This window comes from Carlito syrichta, unplaced genomic scaffold (genome assembly GCF_000164805.1).
Source record: "Carlito syrichta isolate Samal-C Ts95f unplaced genomic scaffold, Tarsius_syrichta-2.0.1 Scaffold308583, whole genome shotgun sequence".
NCBI lineage: Eukaryota > Metazoa > Chordata > Mammalia > Primates > Tarsiidae > Carlito > Carlito syrichta.
In genome coordinates this window covers 104,614-124,535 of record NW_007252679.1, presented here as the reverse complement: position 1 = coordinate 124,535, position 19,922 = coordinate 104,614, and the positions used below count along the sequence as shown (strand labels likewise).

The window sequence follows — 19,922 nt, the reverse complement described above, 5'->3', positions numbered from 1 at the left end:
TTATTTCTCCCCTCTTCTATTTGTTTTGTTTGTTTTTTGAGACGGGGTTTCACTTTGTCACCCAGCTGGAGTACAGTAGCTCAATCATGGCTCATCGCAGCCTCAGCTTCCTGGGCTCAAGTAATCCTCCCAAGTAGCTGGGACTACAGGCTCGTATCATCACATTCAGCTGATTTTTTTATTTTTTGTAGAGTCAAGATTTCACTATGTTGCCGAGACTGGTCTCAAATTCCTTGGCTCCAGCAATCCCCAGCCTTGGCCTCCTAAAGTACTGGGATTATAGATGTGAGCCACTACCTCTTCTATAAGTAGGCCTGGCTTTTCTGATCATCTTCCCTTTACTATTCAACCAGCAACATGCCCCCCGCAAATGCTCACATTTTCAGTGGTTCAAAAAGTAGTAGCAACAGTAGAGGCTCTGGGAAAGTGCCCTTAGAGCCATGATTATCACCCATCTTTGTCCATCCACTTATTATTGGTAGCACTGTGGTCTCTTTGCAGCTCTGACCAAATGTCAATGCCTTTGTGCTTCATAGCCCAGTGGAGCTGGCAGTCTGACAGCCAAAAGGAAAACCTGGTAAGATTAGGGAAGCACTTGGATTGTTACACAATTTCCTCCTCATTGGAAGGGTTCCTTTTCAATCAAATACCATAAAATTGATTCTGAAATGGGTAGCTGTTCTCTAATAGAAATAGAAGTCTTCTACACAATACCAAAAACTATTTGTACTTCCTAAAGCTACTGAAATAGAGAGAAAGAGACAGAGAGAAAGAGAGAGACAGAAAGAAAGAAAGAAAGAAAGAAAGAAAGAAAGAAAGAAAGAAAGAAAGAAAGAAAGAGAAAGGAGGGAGGGGGGAGGGAAGGAAGGAAGGAAGGAAGGAAGGAAGGAAGGAAGGAAGGAAGGAAGGAAGGAAAAGATAAGTAGAAGCCAGGCATGGTGGCATGTACCTGCCTGCTAATTGGGAGGCTAAGGCAGGAGGATAGCTTGAGCCCAGGAGTCCAAATCTAGCCTGGGCAACATAGAGACACTGTCTCTAAAGAAAAGAAAAATCAATAAATAACTGAGTGTTTGATATTCAGAGGGCTATTTCCTGATTAAATCCCCCAGATGGGTGTTATCATGCCAATACTAACAGGTTTAAAAAAAAAATTTCCTAACAAAGGGAGGTCCAAACTCTACCTGTATGATGACCACTTGTATACCTAATCCTGAACTGTAACCCACATCTCTTAAATAAATAAATAAATAAATAAATAAATATTTTCCTCTTCACAAAGTTACCACATCCCTAGTAAATATCTCTGTTACAGCAAGTGGAGAATATACTTCTCCATGGGTGAGAAATGGTGCTACAGGGCTGGTGCCAAGCGCTTCCCCAGAAGGTAGCTCACTCCTGGCACATGGTCTCACAACTCTGGAGAATTTCATCCCCAGCTATAACAATAAGTTTATTGTTATTTATATGCAAATTGTTTAAACTGTGAATGCTAGATCTGCAGATTTCCTGCATGTCTATTGTATTTCTCATTTTCAAACATCACTACTCCCAGCATGAGAAGCATAGCAAGATCCATTCTCTAAAAAATTTTTTAAAAATTAGCTGGGTACAGTAGCATGTACCTGTAGTCCCAGCTACTTGAAAGACTGAGGCAGGAGGATCACTTGAGCCCAGGAGTTCAAGGTCGCAGTAAGCTATGATCATGCTACTGCACTCCAGCCTGGGCGACAGAGAAGACCCTATCTGTTAAAAAAAATAAACAATAAAAATAATTATTCAAGGTGCTTTCATTTAATTTATCATCTTGTAAAGAACGTAAGAACCCAGATGTCGTCATACCAGTTTTGTAGATCAGAAAACAGGCTTGGAGGCTCTGTGACTTCAGTGGTAAATAACATACAGGTGACAGTGCTGGAACTTATAAAACACTGCAGTGTTACAAACTTGCTATTTTCCAAGTCCATGGACCTGAGCTTCAAAAATCAAAAAGGTTTTGATTCTCATGTGTATATTTTAGGAGAATTAAATGAATTTCTAGTTTTTACTTCAGGTTTTAAAAGTAAGGTTTTATTTATTTATTTAGTCCTCTGCCATGCAGATTACTTAATAAAAGTCTGCGGGTGACTCTCATTGAGAGACTAACTGTCCTGCCCCTTTGACAGCACATGATTGACATTTTACTCTCTCTCAAGAACTAAAACTTTAAATTGTGATTTTCACTTGGAAGGCTGAGGCGAAAGGATCTCCTGAGCCCAGCAGATCGAGGCTGCGGTAGCCGTGAGTGTGCCACTGCATTCCAACCTGGGCGATAGAGTGAGACTCCAACTCAAAAAATAAAATAAAATAAAATGAAGATAAGGTCAGAAAATTTCATGCTCTGATTTCATGTTTTGCTTTTATAGGATAAATGGAAAGCAGATTTGAAAGAAAAAGTATGTATAGAAATATAAAATATTTCTTAGGATGATGAACTACTCATAGGATAGTTACAACCAGCACCATCAAACAGCATTATTAGGAGAAAGAATCTGTATTTCTACATACAGGCCTCCTGAAAAATAATCTACATTTAGCAAGATTTCCCAGATAATTTGGATGCACATTAAAGCTTGACTAACATTGCATTAAAAATTTTAGTTTTCCATCAAGAAAACAGTAACAACAGGAACATAAAGTAAGTCACTTTCACAATATAAACAGAATGGCCCTGAGAAAAATTTAAGCCAAAGAACTGACATAGCAGTTTCAATGGAAAAAATACCAAATCTAACATACAGGGGTATTCCCTTTGACCCACTAGCTAGAGACTAATGATATTCAGTCTGTCAGTTTCTATTTCAGCTAAAATAACACAAAGCTAGATAGTTACCTGTATTTTGATTCCACTCCAATCAATAATCCTTATCTAGGTACTTTTATAAAAAACGGAGAGCCACAGACTGTAGTTATGAATACTTCAGAGACTGGAAAGGCTATCTTCCATGTAAATCAACAAACTTGGCCAGTGCTTACAGTATGTTCATATAATATAATACTATGCTGACAGTAAAATCATATGTGCTTTCCTCCACTTCCAATTTTTTTCTTTTGAGTCATAGTCTTACTCTGTCGTCCAAGCTGGAGTGCAGTCGCACGATCACAGCTCAGCCTTGGAACTCCTAGGCTCAAGTGATCCTCCCACCTCAGTCTCCTTAGTAGCTGGGACTACAGGTGCACACTACCACACCCAGCTAATAATCTTTTATTTTTTGTAAAGATGAGATCTAGCTATGTTACCCAGGCTGGTCTCGAACTCCTGGGCTCAAGTCATCCTCCCACCTCGGTCTCCCAAAGTGCTAGAATTACAGGCATAAGCTAGCGTGCCCTGTCCAATTTTTTGATGATGAAATGAACATCTTATATAAACATAATTATTCCCTAATAGAATGTGAATAGCCATTATTGAGCTGATGAGCCCATCAGGTAACTCATGAGGTCCTATCTTAGTAGCCAACTGCAACACTCCTCTTCCCAACTTTACACTGGTTCCTAATCTACAGAAAGGATCTGAAATATGAACGACATAAACCACGATGGATGCAGTCAGTATCTCCTGCTTAGGCGTTGAACAGGAGTGACCCCTGCCAATAAAAATACAATGTGTAACCGACTCTTTTTCTTGCTTTGAAGAATTGAACTAAATCCAACTGGAACAACTCTGAACACTAAGAAGAGGATGTCTGCCAAGGAACACATTGTTAAAAGATAGAAATGACAGCACTTTAAACAATCTAATCTTAGATGCCAGAATCCATCCATTGTCAAAACCTTTCTTTCTTGTCATAGGCAGTCAATCACCTCTCTCCTCTTGCTCTGATTTGCACTCTCCTTTTCAGCATAAGGTTCCAGAAGTGTGTTAAAATCCTCATCCGAGTCTGAGAGGGCTGGTGTCCAGCACACTGCAACGCAAGAGCATCTGAGCCAGTTGGAGAAAAGATTCAGGCTGGCTCAAGGTGGGGAGGGATGGTGTGATCAAGGGAGGGGGGCAGGGAAGTGACAGAGCTGTGCAAGATGATTGGAGCTCAGAGGATGGACACAGAACTCAAGTCCTAGCTTACAGGGCTGGCAGGAATAATGAAGAAAAACAAACCCCAGTCAGTCTCCCGAGGCCAAGGCATAGACTGTTTCTTACCACTCTTTCCCAATTCCCCACTCCACACGGTAAGAAAGTCAAATATACAGGACATCCAGGCAAAGGAAATTCTGGCCAGTAGCTCCCTACTTAGGAAACTAATAGCAAGATACGTCACCAAGGCCATCCCCAAACTAAGCAGCTGACCATAGTAAGATCTGGGTCTACTAGAGGTGAACCAGTCGATCCTCACCTAGGTGGTTATAAATTAGCACAAGGATGAGAAAGAAAAAGATAATTATTACAGAGAGAATGAAATATTAGGAATAAAATAGATGTGGGTTTGAATTCTATCTACCTCTACTACCTTGCAGGATTCTCCTGTTTTCCTCAACTGTAAAGTGGAGAGAACACCTCACTCCTAGAAATGCGGTAATATTAAGAAATAACGAGTCGGGCGCAGTGGCTCACATTTGTAATCCCAGCACTTTGGGATGCCAAGGCGAGAGGATTGCCTGAGTCCATGGGTGCAAGAACAGCCTGGACTACTTGGTGAGACCTCGTCTCTACAATAATTCAAAAAATTAGCCTAGCATGGTAGTGCGTGCCTGTAGTTCTGGCTACTTGGAAGGCTGAGGCAGGATTGCCTGAGCCCAGCAGGTCGAGACTGCGGTGGCTGTGAGTGTGCCACTGTACTCCACCCTAGGTGACAGAGTGAGACTCAGACTGAAAAAAAAAACAACAAAAAACAAAAACAAGAAGTGAAGAAAAAAGTGCCAAACAAAATGTTTAGCAAATATATCAATTTTTTTTGCATGGTTTTTGAGGTAGCTGCCATATTCCTGTTAAAGAATCTTCTCTAGGCTAGTATTTATCTGCCTACATAGGGAAATCTCCACTTAGAAAAGACCTACACAAAAAATGTATGTTTGTATGTCTTTTTAATCAAATCTTAGTGGTGTTTTTTTTTCTTTAAAACAAACACATCATGTAGCCAGTGTGAGTAGTTACATGTTGTTAAAAAGTAGAAAACTCAATGGAAATGGTTTCTTCTTTTCTACATTATACTTCATACACTTTCAAAATAACTCTGAAAATACATTAAATAAACCTTGCTCCACAAATTCACTAAAACATTCTCAATGCCTGAACTGCCCAACTTGAATAGATAGGCAGCAAGAATCAAACCCATAAGTTTTGGATTCTTTGCTTACACATTGATCTAGATTTGTTTGCGATGGCTCTCAATTCAATAAATACTTGCACATATTGGTAATTTCCGTATGATTTTGTTACTATAATTTTGTCTGGCAAAAGGAAATCTAAAACTCAACATCACTCTGTCAATAGCCAATTTCTAAAACAGATGATTTCTCAACAACTATGGAATGTTAAGTAAAATATTTGTAAAAACCCTACAATCTGTGTCTTTAAAACTAAAAATGCTCAAAAATTTAAAAAGCAGAATATTTTAAGACATTATTTTTGATAGTATTTAAATGACTAGATACTCTTGCATTTTAGAAGCCTTCAGTTTTGTGCTTTAATTTTATTATTTGCTGATAATACATATTGATAAATTATACTTTAGGATTTATAACTATATTTCTATACCTCCTGATTGCATGAATTCCATATAACTAGAGATTTTGAGGTCTTCTAATATAGGTTAAATATCTTTTATCCAAAATGCTTGGACCCAAAAATGTTTTTAATTTCAGGGTTTTTGGAACATTTTGGATGATTTGCATATATAATGAGATATGTTGGGGATGAGACCCAAGTCTAAACATGAAATTCATTATGTTTCATATGCATCTTATATACATAGCCAAAATTTTATGCAATATTTAAAAAAAATTTTGTGCATGAAACTAAGTTTTGACTGCATTTTGACTTCAAACTGTCACATGAGGTCAGGTGTGTGACTTGCTACTTGTGGTGTCATGTCATAATGATTCGGAAAGTTTCTGATTTTGGAGCATTTCTGGTTAGGGATGTTCAACCTATACTATTACTATATTAATAAACTGCCAATAAGATCAGTGTTTGGTGGCCAAGTATGATGGCTCACACCAGTAACCACAGTACTTTGGGAGGCCAAGGCAGGAGAATTGTTGAACTTAGGAGTTCCAGACTACCCTAGGTAACATAGAGATACCTCATCTATACAAAAAAATAAAAATAATTAGCCAGATGTGGTGGGGCATGCCTGTAATCCTAGCTACTGGGAAGACTGGGCTCCTGAGCCTGGGAGGTTGAGGCTACAGTAAGCCATAATCACGCCACTGCACTTCAGCCTGGGTGACAGATTGAGACGCTGACTTAAACAAACAAACACAAAAAAGCTCAGTATTTGGGTGTGACCAACAGAACAGGTGCTTGGGTATGTCAGAAAACTTATACATAATCATTTATTAAAATGTTTCTAATTACAATTAGAGCAATGATCTTGAGATTTGATATGTCCATTAAGAGACAGCACTCCTGGGCCACAGGGAAGTCTAGAAGGCAATCTAGTGTCATAAATAAGAGGTTGGACTTGAGAATGAGAGACCCTGGATTCAGTACTTGTCTCTCCCACTTACTACACTACCTAGACAATTTTTGGCAAATTACTTAATCTCTTGGTTTCTGTTTCCTCATCAGTAAAAATGAGACTTTAAAAGTCCCTTTTTGCCTGGGACTATTGTGAAGATTAATTTAGACAATGGATTGTGCAGGATACACATAAAGTAATCAATCAATGAATATTTATCTTATTAGAGAAGTTGTAGGCCGGGCATGGTGACTCAAGTTGTAATCCCAGCACTTTGGGAGGCTGAGGTGAGGGGATTGCCTGAGCCCAGGGGTTCGAGACAACTGGGCAACTTGGTGAGACCTCGTCTGTACAATATATCAAAAAACTAGTCAAGCATGGTAGTGCACGCCTGTAGTTCTGGCTACTTGGAAGACTGAGGCGGAAGGATCTCCTGAGCCCAGCATGTCGATGCCAGGGTGGCCATGAGCATGCCACTACACACCAGCCTGGGCAACAGAGACTGACTCCAGAAAAAAAAAAAAAAAAGAGGATGCAGTCAACAATAAAGAGTCCTGAAAATGTGTGTGTGTGTGTGTGTGTGTGTGTGTGAGAGAGTTGGGAGACTCACTCTGTTGCCCAGACTGGAGTGCATGGCACCATCACGGCTCATCACAGCCTCAACCTCCTGGGTCTCCTAAGTAGCTAGGACTACAGATACATGCCACCACACCCAGCTAATTTTTTTTTTTTTTTGTAGAAATTAGGTCTATGTTGTCTAGACTGGTCTGTAAACCCTGGGCTCAAGCAGTCCTCCCTCCTAAGCCTCCAAAGTGCTGGAATTACAGGCATGAGCCACCTCATCTGGCCAATATTAGCATTTAGGTACTAAGTTGAATGGCAATCCTAGCCATAAAAAGAAGGTTTATATAATATAGGGTAATATAAGAGGAAGATTCACATGAGAATAATTTAATTCTAAATTAGCCAGATGCAGTGGTGCACACCTGGAGTCCCATCCTCTCAAGAGGTTGAGGTAAAAGGATCACATGAGCCCAGGAGTTTGAGACTTCAATAAGCCGTGATGGTGTCACTGCACTCCAGTCTGAGTGACAGAGTGAGACCCTTACTCAAAAAAAAAAAATCAGCCAGGAATAGTGGCTCATGCCTGTAATTCCACCACTTTGGGAGGTAGAGGCAAGAGGACGGCCTGAGCCCAGGGGTTTAAGACCAGATTGGGCAACTTGGCAAGGCCTCATCTCTACAATAAATCAAAAAATCAGCCAAGCGTAGTGGCACGCACCTGTGGTTCCAGCTACTTGGAAGGCTGAGGTGGAAGGATCACCTGAGCCCCGCAAGTTGAGGCTTCCATGAGCTGTGATGGTACCACTGCACTCCAGCCTGAGCAAGAGTGAGATCCTGACTCAAAAAAAAAAGAAAGAAAGAAAGAAGAAGTATTCATTTCTAAACAGCTGACTCCTGTAGATTTGGCTCTTGACACTTCCACACATTGCCCAAAGTATTTTGAAAACTTCATAATCGTTGTGTTACCCTATAAATAACTTTCCTTAGAGACTTTCAAGGTCACACCTTATGTCATACCAGTCCCTATTATAAACTATTCTTTTTGCAGAGAATTAACTAAATATACTTCCCAGAGAGAAAACTTGAGGGAAAAAAACCCATCTGTCACAGTATAGTCTTGTGTATCATTTTCCTGGCATTCTATTTACAGCAGTTATTGTCACACGGCTACAAAATCTTTACCTGCCCAAACCTCACCTCTCTGAAACCCAGTTCAGGATCACCTTTGTTTAAAAAGGAAGAAAGAGCCAGGTGTGGTGGCTCATGCCTATAATCCTAGCACTTTGAGAGGCTGAGGTGAGAGGATTGCCTGAGCCCACAGGTTCAAGACCAGCCCAGGCAACTTGGTGATACCTCATCTCTACAATAAATAAAAAACTTAGCAGGGCATGGTGACGCATGCCTATAGTTTCAGCTACTTGGAAGCCTCAGATGGAAGGATCATCTGAGCCCAGCAGGTTGAGGCTGCGATGGCCGTGAGCATGTCACTGTACTCCAGCCTAGGTGACAGAGTGAGATTCTGACTCAAAAAAATTAAAAAATGAGAAAAAAATAGAAAGGAGGAAAGGATTTTCTCAGGCAGTGAATGAGAATTTGCTTGGTGGAAACACAGATAGTACCATGCCTGGCCTTTCTGCCAGGCAGTGATTTCCTGCTCCCAGAACCTCTCACGCTTTGGGTATGTTACAGCATAGGAAACACCAGGCAATCTTGTGGAACTAACCACACTTTCTGATTTAGTGGGTCTGGGACCTGCCTAAGATTCTGCATTTCCAGCAAGCTCTCCAGTGGAACTGCTGGTTCACACACATGAACCACACTTAGAAGTAGTGAGGACTGAGACAACTAGGTCACTATATATAGCGTGCGAGTGCGCACACATGCACGTATGTTAGAAGGCTAAAAATATTTCAGAAAATTTTAGAAGAGGAAAGCACCTTCCTGCACTGTCCTAGAAACCTTATTTCAAAATGAACATTTGATTCTTTCAAAAATTTTGTTTTCAAGTTTTGTTCTTCAATTTTGAAAACAAAATTGAATAACAATGCAAAAGGAATTATAATTATGGCAAAATTGTGGAAAGTATACATTCCGCAGAAAGCAGGTGGCCAGGGTCACTTTTGAGACCTTATATCTTACTTAATCTCTCTTTCAAAACCTTTATCTTCAGAATGCAATGACAGCATTTACCACCTGCCTGCCTCTTTTGAGTGCTTAAACTCTAATAGATAGTGGGATAATTTATAGTGGGATAGTTATAGATTATGGGCTAACACTTAATTGATAGTGGAACAGGTTAAGAACTGCCACCATTAGAGGATGAGAAATTCACTCACTGGCATAAAATCCACAGGGTGGCCAGGGGGAAATGCTAGGCAAAGTAACAAAGTGTGGTAAATGCTCCTTTAAGATTCATCAGCTGCTGATACATTTTACCGTCCATGTGAATCCCATTCTTAAAAACAGACAGTTTTCTTCTTGGCATCCTGGAAATTAAAGTTTTTTAAACCTCATGCTCCAACATCAATAAGGAAATGAAAAAGTATTATAATCTTTAAAACATTAAGGAGAGCTTTACAGATTTGAACAAAGCTAACAACTCTTTGTTTCAAGTAGGATCCGCTGAACTCTCCAATGTCATTCCTGAAATAACTCGACAGCTAGAATAATGGGCTGTTTCTTACTTTGTAGTTTCTTAATGCAATGTAAGCAGCTTTACAAGACTTAGCTGTCTGCACTGACCTAACAGCATTCTTCACCTCTGTTGCAAGGAAACAGAAATAGTTTTCCCTCCATGATTGTATACTAAGGCACCGACTTTTATTAACAATACCAATTCCTCTTTTATTTAGTAAAGTTAAAAATCTTTTAAGGTACCGATACTTCTTGTCATCAGTACTGATTTCTTAACATAGTTTAATATGTGACTTACCTCCCGCCAAAGTTTCATTTTCAGCTGTCTCTATCATCACACTCAAACTCTGTCTGAATTACTCATCAGCCGCCAACTCCTCTTGCACCACCCCAGTGGGTTGAGAAGACGGTTTGGTGCTACAGGACAAAGAAGTGACAACGGAACAACCAAAATAGAGAACTATAGGCTATAATGTCACTTTCTGACTGTGATCCCATCTCTTATTTGTAGTTGAAGAAGAAATGCTATTCTGGCTTTTGTGAGGCTGAAAAGGTGGTGTAAGTAGAAACAGGGGCTTTCCAGAGAAACCTGAGTACAAATCCCACCCCTTTGACAATTATTAACTCTGTGACTAAGCCTCAGCTTCCTCATCTGTAAATGGGGGTTATTGCCTTCTTGGCACCATTACTGAGGATTCAATGAGTAATATATTTTAAGCACATGTTACATACATACTTGCTACTATATACTTGCTTAATATATACTGCTACAATCTTGCTATATCTGCTATATATAGCATATATTGCTATTATATACTAATATAAGCTTGCCCAATAAATGTTTAGCAAATTTTAGGCATAAATGGCAATATATTTTCAAGCTTCCATGAATGTATAATTTTGAAGTACATATTGATCATGTTTACATAGACAAAAATTACCTTACTTCTTAAAAGCATTTGGATTGTAAATTATTATGATTGCTTTTTTAGAGTCAAATCAAAATGATTATGGTTTTAGAAACCCTCTTATGTTTGGTCACAAGTATTTACTGGCATGTTAATAGTTATACGATCCAAAAAGGATTAACCCTAGAGAATGAGAGTATAGGAAACTTTCTTAATCTGTAGCAAAAATTTTTATTATTTACAATAGTCAGGGAAAAAATTCAATAACCAATACATAAATAGATTCTATTACAAACTAAATATTTTACAAAATCAAAGTTTAAAAATGTTTACTACAAATATCAGGATTTAACTATGCTATTGACTTTTGCTGTAACAACAATTTTACTCTAATGCAATTCCATTCTTTCTAAACAGTAATAGAGACCCAAGTTACCTTGGTTCATACATTCTTATCTAGAACAATAGAAAGCTCAATATGCCATGACAGAATGGCAACCTATTCCAGGTGTATTTAAAATAATCAGAATTGGCTGGGTATGGTGGTTCATGCCTGTAATCCCAGCACTTTGGGAAGCCAAGGCGGGAGAATTGCTTGAGCCCAAGAGGTTGAGACCAGGCAAAAAAGTGAGACCCCAATCTCTATTTTGATTTGAAAAGTTAAAAAGTCCACAAAAGCAAACGCAACAAAAGCTAAGATTGACAAGTGGGACCTTATCAAACGGAGACGTTTTGCACAGCAAAAGAACTCATCAAGAGAGTAGAGACAACCCATGGAATAGAAAAAAATATTTGCAAATTATACAACTGACACCCAGGAACTACAAGGAACTCAAATTTTAAGGAAAAAACTAACAACCTCATTAAAAAGTAGGCAAAGGACATGAACAGACACTTCTCAAAGAAAGACATATAAGCGGCCAACAAACACATGATAAAATACTCAGCCTTACTAATCATCAGAGAAATGCAAATCAAAACTACAATGAGACGCCACCTCACACCAGTCAGCATGGATGTCATTAATAAGTCAAAAAACAAGTGCTGGCACGGCTGCAGAGAAGAGGGGATACTTCTATACTGTTTGTGGAAATGTAAGCTAGTTCAGACTTTGTGGAAAGCAGTGTGGTGATTTCTCAAAGAACTAAAAATTGAATTTCCATATGATCCAGCAATCCCTCTTCTGAGAATTTACCCAGAGGAATATAAATCACTCTACAAAAAAAGATACCTATATGTTTACTGTAGCATTTTTCACAAGATAAAACCATGGAACCAACCCAGATGCCCATCAAAAGTGAACTGGGTAAAGAAAATGTGTTACCTATACATGACGGAATATTATGCAACCATAAAAAGAACAAAACAATAGCGTTTGCAGCAACATAGATGCAGCTGAAGGCTATCATAGAAACAAAGAACTGAAGTGAACTATCACAGAAACAAAGAACTGAATACTGCATGTTCTTGCTCGTAAGCGGGGCCTGATCACTGGTCACACAGGGCAGACACTGGTAAGTGTTAGAGGGGGGAGGGAGGAAGAGAGGAAAGGAGGGAAGGAGGGATGGCACACAGCATCACACTGGGTACCTGGTCCACAACTGGGGGTGAGAGCAACGGCTAGAAGCCCAAACTGCACCTGCATGTAGCCTACTTATTAGTAAATTCTCACTTGTATCCCATGAGTTAAAAATAGACAAAGTAATTAATTAAAATAATCAGAATCACTTGAGGGGTGAATGCAGATAAATAGACTCCTCATTTCTAACATCTTCTCATCACATCTGGGGATATTTTAAAACCTCCTGATCCTGACACTTCTAGAGGTGTCAAGTCCTCAGCACTGGTGACTACAAAAGCTTCCCAGATATACTTAACTCATGTTAAGAACCACTTATGCCGGGCTCAGTGGCTCAGCATGTAATCCCGCGCCTTGGAAGGCTGAGGTGAGTGGATTGCCTGAACCCGCGGGATCGAGACCCGCCTGGGCAACTTGGTGAGACCTCATCTCTACAATAAATCAAAAAATTAGCCGGGTGTGGTAGCACGTGCCTGCAGTTCCAGCTTCTTGGAAGGCTGAGGCAGAAGGATCGCCAGAGCCCAGCAGGTCGAGGCTGCGGTGGCCGGGAGCGGCCACTGCACCCCAGTCTGGGCGACAGAGTGAGACTCCAACTAAAAAAAAAAAAAAAAGAACCACTTATCCTAAACAATGAGAGCTGCCATAATGCAATATAGGTACAATAAAGTGTATAAGCATTTAGACATCTTACAGATGTTTTCTTAGGAATAGTTCCTTAATGGGCTACTTCCAATTATGCCTGTTTTCCCTTGAATCCCTATTCATAGAAACAGAAAGGTCGGGTGCAGTGGCTCATGCTTATAATCCCAGCACTTTGGGAGGCCAAGGCAGGAGGATCGCCTGAGTCCAGGAATTCGACCAGCCTGGGCAAGATAGCGAGACCTCGACTCTACAAAAAATACAAAAATGAGCTGGGCATAGTGGCATGCACCTGTAGTCCCAGCTACTTGGGAGGCTGAGGAGAAAGCATCCCTTGAGTCCAGGAGGTTGTGGCTGTGGTGAGCCCCGATGGTACCACTGCACTCCAGCCGGAGGGGACTAGAGTGAAACCCTGACTCAAACAAACAAATCAACAAACAAAAGGACAGAAAATAAGAGGAAGATAAAAGAAAACCAGAAGCTTTTTCTCCAAAAGACACGGAATGGCAGATGACTCCGGTGCAGCGGGAGGGCCTGGAGGCCCCGGGGCCCCGGAATGGGAAGCCGCAGTGGCTTTCGCGGCCGCTGCCGAGGTCCCAGCCAGGGTCGGGGGCGGGGGCGAGGCCGAGGACAAGGAGTGGATGCCCGTCACCAGGTTGGGCTGCTTGGTCAAGGACATGAAGATCAAGTCACTGGAGGAGATCTATCTCTTCTCCCTGCCTATCAAGGGGTCTGAAATCATCGACTTTTTCCTTGGTGCCTCTCTGAAGGATGAAGTTTTGAAGATCATGCCTGTGCAAAAGCAGACTCGCGCTGGCCAGCGGACTAGGTTCAAGGCGTTTGTTGCCATCGGGGACTACAATGGCCACGTCGGTCTAGGTGCTCCAAAGAAGTAGCCACCGCCATTAAGTGCTCCAAAGAAGTAGCCACCGCCATTCTGGGGCCATCATCCTAGCCAAGCTGTGTCCATTGTCCCTGTGCGGAGAGGCTACTGGGGGAACAAGATTGGCAAACCCCACACTGTCCCTCGCAAGGTGACTGGCCGCCGTGGCTCTGTCCTGGTGCGCCTTATCCCTGCCCCCAGGAGCACTGGCATCATCTCGCCCCCCGTGCCTAAGAAACTGCTCATGATGGCTGGCATTGATGACTGCTACACCTCAGCCAGGGGCTGCACTGCCACCCTGGGTAATTTCGCCAAGGCCACCTTTGATGCCATCTCTAAGACTTACAGCTACTTGACCCCTCACCTCTGGAAAGAGATAGTGTTCACCAAGTCTCCTTATCAGGAATTCACGGACCATCTCGTCAAGACCCACACCAGAGTCTCCATGCAGAGGACCCAGGCTCCAGCGGTGGCAACGACATAGGGTTTTCATACAAAAAAATAAAGTGAACCAAGCCACCCCCCCAAAAACAGAAAACCAGAAGCTGCTGGATAAATGAGATTCCATCAGAGCCACTTTGAAAATGCAAAGAACTGGTAGTTGTGAAAAAACCTGCCATCACTGGTAAAATTTAAATATTCAGAAGTTAAAATGTTGTGCAGATGGTAAGCTGTGTCAGGAAAGAGGATTAAGTAACCAGTGACCTAGAATTAGGATGAGATTCTCCCTGAAAGTCTGCTTCAGAGGGGACAATGAAAGGTAAGGGCTTTTCTAAGATATTTCCACACTGAACTGGCCTCCATCTAAAATATTACTGATGTATATTAACAGAATTCAAAGGGTTCCATGTGGAATACAACATACACTTCTTTTTCAGGAAAGATGGCACAAGAGTATGGAATTAGTTTCCTGAAGCAGTTGGTTTTGTACTTCCTTAGTTAATAAAATGAAACTGGATTAATGAATGTCTTCCTTGGAATAAAACATATCAAGAAACTCAAAGCAGCACCCACACTGAAACCACAAAATGATTCCTTAAAAAAATTCTTTCACATGGGAACCTATCGCTGGATATTTATGGCTCAAAGAAGCCATGGCAAGCATGGTGGGAGATGCCTTTTTCTCAAGTCACGTAATTGATCTGTAGCAACGGTACAAACAGGCTGTCATTCTGATTTTTGGCAGATTTGGAGAGGAGGCCGCTCTCAGAGCAAAACATCCCTGGTCATTGCCCCTTTGGTGTCCTTGCAGCAAGACCAAGGAGAAGGAGGAGGTGAAAGAAAGGCTTAAACATCTCATTCATCCCTAGTGTCAAAGGATCACAAACTTCCCTTGTTCCCTCCACAATCTATTGCTAAAAGTAGGAGAGAAACTGAAACATAGTAGGGAATTAATTCGGTGCATGCAATATGAAGCAAAAGCAAGTCAGATGCCAAATAATATTTTATTATACAGTAATTGAAGGTTGAGGAAGGAAGTGACTTTGTACTCTGTAAAATATCTCTTGGATGTTTTTCTTTCCTTAAGAAAATTATTAGCAATTCAATAAACATTTACTGAGTGCCAGCTACCTCAAGATATTATAGTATCTGCCATGGACATAAGATTACCTGTCTCACGGAGTTACGCATATTGAAATGGCCCAAATGACTTTTTGTTTGTTTCATTATATCGTGAAGCAAATTCTTAGCAGAAGATATATATTCATGAAGGTAAAAAACTGAACTAGAGATCAGAGCTTAATATATGGCATTGCAAATCCTTTCCTAGGAAAGAAGGATTAACCAAATATATTTATTTATTTTTATTTTTTTGAAATGAATGCACATACATGCCATTAATCATTTTTAAAATTTTTCTTTCTTTTTTAATTAGTAGAGACGAGGTTTTACTATGTTGCCCAGGCTGATCTTGAGCTTCTAGGCTCAAGTTATCCTCTTACCTTGGCCTCCCCAAAGTGTTGGAATTACAGGCATGAGCCAATGTGCCTGGCCCCATCCACTTAAATAGTAACTGAATATTCAGTTATTTTATGTATAGACACAAAGGTAAACCAAAGTTCATGGATGTATTACAATGAAAATTGTATTTGCCACATTAGTTAACTGTGCTTTTATATTTAGTTAGAGAAAATCAGTTATTTTCAATTTGTTAGTTTTAACATATACATTATTTACCGTAAAGAGCCAAGCATGCTATATATCCTCATTCACTTTATATTATGAAATGGTCCATCAGTCCACGTCTGCATACATTCACACATCTTCACAGAAATAGATAAAAGGCTACATGGGACCATCACAGGCACTGTCCATAATTCAATAAACCTATGCTGAATATCACAAAAAATTTAACTGAATAGGATGTGCTTCGTTCTGTGGGTCAACTTAGACATTTCATCTAATCATACTTAGTTCGTTGAGATGGGAACACAGCTCTTTGGAAGAAAAACTTCACACTCATTAACAGCTATCTGTATCCTAGGGGCACTGTTAGTCAAGCACCAGGACAAGATGTAACAACCATTTTCCAATTAGCAGTCAAGAAATTGAATAATCTATTAAGCTAAACAAAATAGTCATGACTCACAAAAATCTCAGCCTCAGCTCTAATACCAAATGCACTCTGAACAGCTGCTATGTTTTTAATCTATAAAATCTAGACTCGCTCTGTGATTTGCTGATTTTTCTCTCCTTTACCCGTAAAATGGAGACAATTAATTATGTGCCAGACTTCACGATGGTAGTACTAGAATACTGGACACTTTATTAAAAAATACTTTTCCTGCCAGGAGCAGTGGCTCACACCTGTGGTTCCAACTACTTGGAAGGCTAAGGCGGAAGGATGGCCTGAGTGTAGCAGTCGAGGCTGCAGTGGCCGTCCAGTCTGGGCAACAAAGTGAGACTTCAACTCAAAAAAATAAAAATAAATTAAAAATTAAAAACACTTTTCTTTTCTTTTGAATCAGAGTCTCGCTGTCACCCAGGCTTAAGTGCAGTAGCATGCTCACGGCCACCACAGCCTCGACCTGCAGGGTTCAGTCAATCCTTTCACCTCAGCCTCCCGAATAGTTGGGACTACAGGTGCATGCCACCACGCCAGGCTAATTTTTTGATTTATTGTAGAGATGAAGAGTCACCAAGTTGCCCAGGCTGGTCTCAAACCCCTAGGCTCAGGCAATTCTCTCACTTCTGCTTCCCAAAGTGTTGGGATTACAGGTGTGAGTCACCAAGCTGGTCACTTTTCCTTTCAGTATTAACAAATTTTTATGTAGTGTCTACCCTGTGACTAGATACCATGGTATACCCAGGGGAACAAGACAGACAAAATCTCTGTCATGGGATTTATAATACAAGGGAACTATTAGACAATGATATATGGAAAGGCAATAAAAAATAGATATATATTTTTAAAGAAACAGGGACTTGCTATGTTGCTCAGGCTGGTCTTAAACTTGTGCTCAAGCAATCCTTCTGCCTCCACCTCTCAAAGTGCTGGGATTATAGGTGTGAGCTACCTTGCCCAGCCTAATGAAAACAGTATGATGGGCTGGGCCCAGTGGCTCACGCCTATAATCCCAGAACTTTGGGAGGTGGAGACGAGAAGATTGTCTGAGCCCAGGGCTTGGAGACCAGCCTAGGCAACTTGGCGAGACCTTGTCTCTACAGTAAATCAAAAAATTAGCCGGACATGGTGGCTTGCACCTGTAGCTCCAGCTACTTGTAAGGCTGAGGCAGAAGGATTGCCTGAGCCCAGCAGGTCGAGGCTGCGGTGGTTGTGAGCATGCCTGGGCAAACAGAGTAAGAGTCTGACCTAAAAAAAAAAAAAGAAAGAAAGAAAACAGTTTGATGACTAAATTACATTGCTTATGAAGTAGAAAAATAATTTTCAGTGTTAGTGAGGTTTTAATTTTTACTATAAAAATAACTTGCACATAGATTTTTTTTTAAAAAAAAAATAGGGGTTCATGCCTATAATCCCAGTACTTTGGGAGGCTTGAAGGAAGAAGATTGCTTGAGTCCAGGCGTTTAACATCTGCCTGGGCAACATAAGGAGATTTCATCTCTACAAAAATTTTTTAAAATTAGGCTGGTGTGGTGGTGTGTGCCTATAGTCCCAGCTCCTCGGGAGGCTGAGGCAGAAGGATCACCTGAGCCAAGGCGGTCAAGGCTGTGGTGAGCTGTGATGGTGCCACTGAACTCTGGTCTGGGCAGCAGAGTGAGACCAGTGTAAAATGAAAGCCAAGTCTCTTTCTCTTTCCTAACAGACTCTCATTTCTACTCCTCAGAGTTCTATGCATATTCATGTGTGTTAATAGATGCATATACTTTTTAACATCCTATTTTAAATACTATTGTGCATCTTGATGTTTTTCACTTAACAACGATGTATCTGAGATCTTTGGTGTTTTTAGCAGTTGTAGAGAATGCAAAATCACCCTCCAAAAAGACTCAAAAAAGTACAGGAATTCACACTTCCAACAGCATGTTTCTCTCCAACACTTAGATTGCTCAAAAATTTCAAACTCTCACAATCTAAAAGATGAAAGTGGTATCTCATTGCTGTTTTATTCTTTTATTTCTTCAGTTATGAGTATATTTAAGCATTTTTTTTCAGATGTCTACTGAAAGAAATGACTAAGACACATTTCATTTGAGGTGAGCTTTCTATTCATACCTTTACTGAGTTACCTTTTTTGTGTGGATTTGTGAGACCTCTTTTAACATTAGGGAACGTGGTACCTAAAGAAAACACTTAAAATGTAAGTTTAAAAAAAAATCAGCCGGGCTCGGTGGCTCAGCCTATAATCCCGTACTTTGGGAGGCCGAGGTGAGTGGATTGCCTGAGCCTGCGGGTTCGAGACCTGCCTGGGCAACTTGGCGAGACCTCATCTCTACAATAAATAAAAAAAATCAGCCGGGCATGGTAGCGCGTGCCTGTAATTCCAGCTACTCGGAAGGCTGAGGCGGAAGGATCGCCGGAGCCCAGCAAGTCAAGGCTTCAGTGGCCAGGAGCGGCCACTGCACTCCAGTCTGGGTGACAGAGTGAGACTCCAACTCAAAAAAAAAAAAAAAAAAAATCAGTGCATCACACACACACAAACACACACACCCATACACCCACATGCTCTATTTTTTTTCAGCCATTTTCACGTCTTCCAGGATACATATACTAATGAGTGCCTTGACTTATATCACTTTCACAATGACTCTTGGGGATCTTTCCATAATAGCACTTAGAACTTGACCTCAGTTACACAGTATTCCATGCCTTGAATGTGTCATACTATATTACACCAGTACTCTACTAGAAAGAATTTAGATCACCTTTAATTATTTGCTATTATAAACGATGCTTCAGAAAACATTCTTAGACTGGCATCTTTTGTACTCATACATTAGGAAGGACATTTCAATCATGAGCAAAACATATGCACCTGTAGATATTTCCCAGATATTGTCATGAGTTCTCCAAAAAGATTGCATCATAGATTATCCCATGATAATGCATAGGATGGTCTATTCTCCCACACTCTCTCAACATACACTGATATTGATCAAATTTAAATCTCTTTCCACTGATAATCAGGACTTTGGCAAAGTCTCAGGGTATAAAATCAATGTGCAAAAAGACAGTCACGTTTCTATACACCAACAATAAACAAACAGAAACAAGCACAACAACCCCATTCACAATAGCCACACAAAAAAAATCAAATACCTTGGCATCTTCCTAACCAGAGACATGAAAGACCTATACAATGAAATCTACAAAACACTGCTCAGAGAAATCAAAGATGACAATGGGAGAATATTCCATGCTCATGGATTGAAAGAATCAACATTAAGATGTCCATTCTATCCAAGATAATCTATAGATTTAATGCAATACCCATTAAATTACCAGCAGCATTCTTCTCAGACCTGGAGACGAAAATACAGGAATTCATATGGAAACATAAACAATCACAAATCGCCAAAACAAACCTCAGCAAAAAAAAAAAAAAAAAACAAAGCTGGGAAGTATCACACTCCCAGACTTTAAACTCTATTATAAGGTTACA

General features: G+C 40.4%; 1 protein-coding gene and 1 pseudogene across 4 annotated transcripts in view; one reads left to right on the top strand and one right to left on the bottom strand.

Annotated features, from left to right (window-relative positions):
- ELOVL6 (ELOVL fatty acid elongase 6) overlaps window positions 1-19,922 on the bottom strand; it is a 151,957-nt gene that overhangs the window by 90,279 nt on the left and 41,756 nt on the right. The window lies entirely within an intron of this gene.
- Window positions 13,478-14,376, top strand: LOC103267940 (annotated as a pseudogene). Its single transcript, XR_002482391.1, has one exon. The product of XR_002482391.1 is annotated as a 40S ribosomal protein S2 pseudogene (transcript).